This window comes from Pistacia vera, unplaced genomic scaffold (assembly GCF_008641045.1).
Source record: "Pistacia vera cultivar Batoury unplaced genomic scaffold, PisVer_v2 Contig212, whole genome shotgun sequence".
Lineage (NCBI taxonomy): Eukaryota > Viridiplantae > Streptophyta > Magnoliopsida > Sapindales > Anacardiaceae > Pistacia > Pistacia vera.
Genome location: NW_022196016.1, coordinates 1,764,393 through 1,771,101, shown reverse-complemented (window position 1 = coordinate 1,771,101; position 6,709 = coordinate 1,764,393). Strand labels below are relative to the sequence as shown.

General features: G+C 38.2%; 1 pseudogene; it reads left to right on the top strand.

Moving 5' to 3' along the window:
* Positions 1 to 4,230, top strand: LOC116129534 (annotated as a pseudogene).
* Positions 4,231 to 6,709: the final 2,479 nt, after the last annotated feature.

The following is a 6,709-nucleotide window of genomic DNA, read 5'->3' as shown; positions in this document are numbered from 1 at the left end:
ATGGACGACGACCGACAGCTAACGGGTCAGGTTGGTGGGGGTTTTTGGAGAGCAGATGTTTGGAGAACGATGGTTGGTGAAATGAGTAATTTCCATGCTAGGATTGACCGAAAAGGCTTTAGAAGTCGCGGCCCAAAAGGTATCGTTGGCCCGCAATTGGCAGAGTAAACAGATATTATGATAGGGGTTTTTGGTGAGGGGCTAAGGAGTGGAAGATGGTGGTGTCCGAGGAAGGCCAACACGCCGGGTACATGCCGAAAAGGCCAGAAATGGCTATCATGCGTGGTGGAGTTGGTTGCGAGATTAGTAAAAAATTGGTCAAATCGAGGCTAATCAAGGCTGGGAAACACTTGGGAAATGATAAAGTAATGATTCTGTCGATTTTAGTGAAAAATCGACCGAAATCCCGAATGGTCACGGCAAAAGAGTATGAAGATGATTTATGTGAATGTCAAATTTGGGGATTGAATTGGAGATAGTAATGTTTGATATATGTAAATGACCATTTAGCCTTTCATTGTTAAAATATATTAATTTGTTAATTTAGGGTGTAAATTAGAATAATGAAACTAAAGGTATAACTACTTGCTATTCTCAAACTTTGGGTAAGAATATATGTAAAATGTTTATATAAATTTTGAGTCTTTTTGGCTTTCTTTTTAGGGCCTATTGGACCTACCTAGATAAAAAAAATTATACATTTTTTAATATATTAAAAAAATTATGAAAAAAATTGGGCCTTTTTTTACCCTATTTTTGGGAGGCCTAGTTCACGGGCTGAGTTTCACCCCCAAAGGCTAACCTATTAGGTGGAGGACTCCCCCCATTTATAAGCCCAAGACACCTCCCCAATACGCTTCCAATGTGGGATTTGTTACTTCTCCCCCACCCCAATCCTGTGACGCCCTCGTCACAGGTGGGCCCCCTGCTACCCGTCCACCTCACTCTCGTGTGGACCCATAATCCCACGGGACGCCCCTGCGGGCGCTTGATGGGACATCGAAAGACGGATTGGGTCTACTCTGATACCACTTGTAACGACCCAATTGCTTCCTCTTCGAGACTCGTTCGGCCTTAGGTGCTACTCTCCGACGATTGCCCTAAGTCAGCCTTGCTTGCTCACCGCCTAGCCCTACAAGTAAAAAACACTCACACAAACTCACAAGAGATGCTAGAAGAGAACTCTTTACTAATTGAAGAACTTTACAATTCTTGTGATGGTTTGGCCAAATGAAGGCCTCCCCCTTTTATAGTATTTGAGTATACAATGAACGGTCCAAGATCTCTTGAGATCAACGGTGAGATTAGCTACCTCTAAACTACCACCTACCAACTACTATCTACCAACTACCACATTAATTACAATATCTAGCATATACAAGATATTCCGGAAGCTTCTGGATGGTCCGGGTGACGCACACCAGTGTTCGATGAAATGCTTGAGAGGCGTCACACTAGGCAATTGCCTAACCTGCCTACTCCTGAGCTGGCCGACAATAAAAGCAATATGTCATATATTGCTATCACTCACATATAAAACAAAAAAAAAAGTTTATATACTAGGTTTAAAGAGTAAAACCTAATAATACAATGATCTTTTTACTAAGCCCAAACCTATTAAAATTAAATTCTTAAAGAAATCCTAATTTGACAACTTCAACAACCTCTTAGTGTCTAGGTTTATTCAGACTAAATTGTCACCCTACTTCGTGACAAACGACAGATTGTAGTGCACAACCACCACTAATGAATTGTGATCACTCTGCCACCGATCTACAAACCCTGGAAGCACTTTCAAGTTCAGCAAGTGCTTTCTGAATTTGTCGTATCTTAATTTTCAAAGGTTAGAGTCCATGCACATTATAGCAATTCATCAGGTCCTCCATGACAAAAATTTGAAGGAAATTTAGATAATGAATATATATCCAAATTTATATCCCATCTGATAATTATAAAATTTACATGGGTGAGAATTTTATTTTTTTAATGACCGAAGGTGTCCGAGCTAACTTACGCGCTCGTCAACTAATCCCTCAAGACCTTGAAATTATCGACTGAGTACAAGCCTCCATCTCCAGCGGCCACCCCATATCAATCGTGGGACTCAATTTAAGAAACCATGTTAGATCCTCCTCTTGTTTTTTTACCCTCAAGGTATTGAGTCTTACACCACTAGGCACCTCAAGCCTACTGGTTTATAAGAGAGTGAAATCCTCCCATTTAACAAGGCTTATTAGGTGAGGAGTTAGACCCACCTCAAATTCTATATATGGCATTAGAGTTAACCTAGTTGAGCTAGTGTTTGACCATGAGTGAGGAGTTAAAATCACACCTACCTCATCAACAAATAGACCCAACATATGGGCTGACTGTGAGTGTGAGTGTTGAAGCTCCACATCGACTAAGCACTTACGCTTACTAGTTTATAAGAGGTTAATCCCTCTATTCACAACAATCTCATTGGGTGAGGAGTCAGACCCTCTCAAATTCTATCACAGGGGACTCAAACTGGAGACCTATTAGACCTTCTTTTGGGAGACCATGTTAGATTTTATCTTGCTCTTTTAACTATCAAGGAGAATCGTATTTAGGAGACTATTAATACTTTTGCTTTTTTTTATATGACCACCTAACGGTAGAATGGTATTCATGGGTGGAAATTCATAATTCACTTTTATAATAAAGGAAGCAACAAAAGGTATTGATGATATATATATATTAAACTTAAGGGGTTTGTATTAAGAATGATATTATTATCATTTGGAAAATATTATTGTATGTCCCCTTGACTATAGCTATAATATTGGAAGAATTGAGGCTGAGCCCTGCTGCCACCTGGAATGTATGTGTTTGTTACACTATAGCGTTCCTTTCCATAAAAGCCCTACTCAAGTTTCTCGTCACTTACCCATTTCCTCTCTCTTCTCCTCACTTGTATAATAGTATGAACTGAGTTGCTTCCCCCTTTTCGAAAAAAAAAATGTCTGCCAAACTCTAAAAACTAGCCTTTAGCAAAAGTCACCACCAACATCATCACCTTCCAAGGTTTCTAGGATTGATCAACACAAGATTGCAGGAAGAAACCCATCAAAAAAAAAAAACTATACTTAGCCACTACTATACCTTATACTAGCTATCGTTCCTCTTCTTCTATACAATCCTAATCCTTCTTTCTCCAAAGCGAAGTCCTCTCTCTCGTTTCTTTGTTATGGCATTATGCATTATTGACTCCCAGGAGAGATTTAGCTGCGATTAAACACGTTTTGGGTTCCACGAACATGTGACAAATCAGCAGTCTTGACCTCTTTCATTCTGGAATTAACCTAATACAGTAAGTACTTCTCTTCTTAACTTTTTCTTGTTTTACTCTCGTTCTCCGCTCTTTTATAGTGATCCATGTAATCTCAAACGAAGCCTTCTTCTGCATCTGTCATCCTTCATGAACAGTTCTTCCTCTGTCTATGTCAGTTCTTTCTTCCATCATTTTAACCCTTCAAGCTTTAATCTTCTCCGCTACTGTCACCTCATCACACCTCATAAAAACTAATACCTCCAACATGATCAGCTGATTTTCTCTCTACTGTGCAGCTTCCTTCAAGCTTGTTAACAAAAATCCTTCAAGATCACAAATATGGAGTCGTTTCAAGAGTTTGATATCTCAAACCAACACGGCAATCATAACAACTCCCACAAAAAACCCCACAGCTCTCACCATGAACACCTCCTCCACCTCAACTACAGTCTTGTCTTCACCGCCATCATCATCCTCAACTTCTTCTCCCTCCACTCTCACGCTATGAGACCCAAAAGCGCCGAGACTGGAACACCTTCGGCCAGTATCTCCGCAATCACCGCCCGCCTCTTTCTCTGGCCCGCTGCAGCGGGGCCCATGTCCTTGAATTTTTGAGGTACCTTGACCAGTTTGGGAAAACCAAAGTACATACCCAGCTCTGCCCCTTCTTCGGCCATCCGAACCCTCCTCCCCTGCCCCTGCCCACTGCGCCAGGCCTGGGCAGCCTCGACGCGCCTCATCGGCCGTCTTCGTGCCGCCTTTGAGGAGAACGGTGGCAAGCCTGAGGCGAACCCCTTTGGAGCTCGAGCAGTCAGGCTCTATCTGCGAGAAGTTCGTGATTCGCAGGCAAAGCAAGAGGAATTAGCTTGAAAGAAAAGCGAAAGCGCCCCCCACCGCCCCGTCCAGCCTCCCGTTGCCACCTTCCTGGAACTGCATGAATGAAAGAAGAGGTCCTAAAGATCTCACATAAATTAGCCTTTCATGGGTATGTTATCCTATATTAATTTATGATGTTGCATGATCATCTTCCAGTATTTTTATGTCTTTCTAAATTATATTTCAAGTATGCTTATTAATTAGATTGGGAGATATTACCACTGCTATTGGCATTGTAGATGCCATTTTCTTGATGAAAACAGTAATGTGAGTGGTTTATTTATCGGTAGAAGTTGTAATAGTTGCAGTACTATTAAGATGTTTTGACTAACCATCCATACCTTGAAATGTACCTTGAAAAGCCATTTATGACGAGTAATGATTTGCGGATCATGTTGTGTGTCCTTTTTGATAATATTATTATTACATTACAGTTTATAATATATCATTCAGGTATTTTAAAAGGAAGATTATGCAAGATATCATCACTCAGATTTGTCAATTACTATTCTTGCTTATTTTTAGTATCATCTATGTAGGTCTCTTTACTTTACTCCTTTTTGTCTTCCTGTCGTCACTGCTTTTCATCCACTGTTGAGATTATATTTATATTACAAAACTTTTTGATATAGAGTGAAGAAAGAGACTACGCTGAAAATGCTGACGTTTTACCAGTAACTTAACTTGAAATGGAGTTTCTGCAATGGCATACTCATTTAGTGAAAGAAGAGATTGTATTTTGACATAAATGTGGCAGTTTTGGTTGAGTTTTGCTTCAACTTAGTCATCATCAACTAAGTAATAATAGCAGTCTTTGTCTTGATGATTCATATTGGTCTCATTCTATTATCTAAGTCCACGTCCCATTTCTCCATTGTGTCATATCAGTCTTGATGTTTCCCATGAGGGGATATCATTAAATAGTGAACGACCATGAATATGATAGCATACCTCTAATAAACAGTGCCATCCTGCAAGCTTTCCACTAAACGCATTAGATGTTGGAAGAAGTCAAGCACTATCTAAGACCACAATTTGTGATTTAACACCCAATCTACTAAACAATATTAGCTACCGACAGCCAACAAAATGCCTCCCATGCCTTGCTCATTGCTCTTTGCTAGATATATAGACATGTTTTAATTTCTGATTTAACAAACTCATATTATAAGACATTTGCTTCACATTCTTGGCTGAGTAGTGTTGACTTTTCTTCTTTTCCTTTAAATGCATTATTTTAGACTATATTGTTTAATTTTGATGCTAGATGTGATCTCTTTTCCAAGTGTATGAATGTATGTTGTTTTTTTGTTTGTTGGTAACTGGCTGTGCCTTGTGATTTAATAGACATAGCAACTACCACAACATTATGTCAAATAATTAAGGATCTATTTTCTTTTGGTTGATGTAGGATTACTCAAATGTTTCCATATCTGAATTAATGGACCGATTAAATAGAATAAATTATTAAAGAATTATTATCATGCTACCATATTAATTTTAAATTGCTTATTGGTAGTGGCTGACTCCACCAATCAATTATATTTGTATGTCTATTACAAGGGGCTATTATTTTATCAAATTCGGTTTTTACTATATTATGTATTTATAATGGTGAGGGGGCCGCGTTGATACTGGATCTTCCTTTTGTATATTTTTCTTGGCAAATATTAGGGCTAGAATCAACCGAGATGATATAAAATCATTAAAATTCTTGCCTGTCTGAAATTACAATTCCAGTGTTAGGTTATATTCTTTTGCGTGGATGCCCCTTTCATTGATGGAAACGCTAATTGTGGAATCGAACAAAACTTAATTAGGCTCTCTAATATCTCAATGGTACTTAAATTCTATGTATTGTGGATTAAAATGTTCGACCGAGAATATGGAATGTGTTTATTAGGTACCATTCCTTCAGATAATGTTTCACATATAGACCATGTAGCGTTTATTGGTATATGCTTCATCGAGTTGCCTGGAAACACTAAATAAGCCAATGATTATAAGGTTATTTTATATTACAAAGGGAGTCTTGTTGAAAATTTTGCATCTCAGGAATTGTTTGATCAATAGAAGTTCAAATTACTTCTATATAGTTGAATGCGAACTCATTGTCTTGACCAAAACACGATTTATTCGAACTTTTAACAGGTTGAAAGAGAACATCTAGGAAGCTAACTTATAGGAGCTACTTTGTACCTAACAGGAAATTGATTACAAGCAAAGCTATCGGAAATATTTTTGCCTTATAGCTTTATACAGTTTTAAGTTCATCAGATCATTTACGACTTCACTTCAATCTTTTGGCATTCAAACTCCATGAAAATTATTACCATAAATTAAAGATCTGATATAAGACTATTGTAATTTGAAGTAATAACTACCTGAATCCTTTGTTTTAGGAGTTTTCTCCTAGATTATAGGTTGAAGCTTGAGGCCGTACATAGTTAGTAACTGAATTGCCTAAAAAACTCCATGACATGTGATAACTACTTATATATTGATGTTATTAATTTAAATAAAAGCTTCTGGAGTGGGTAA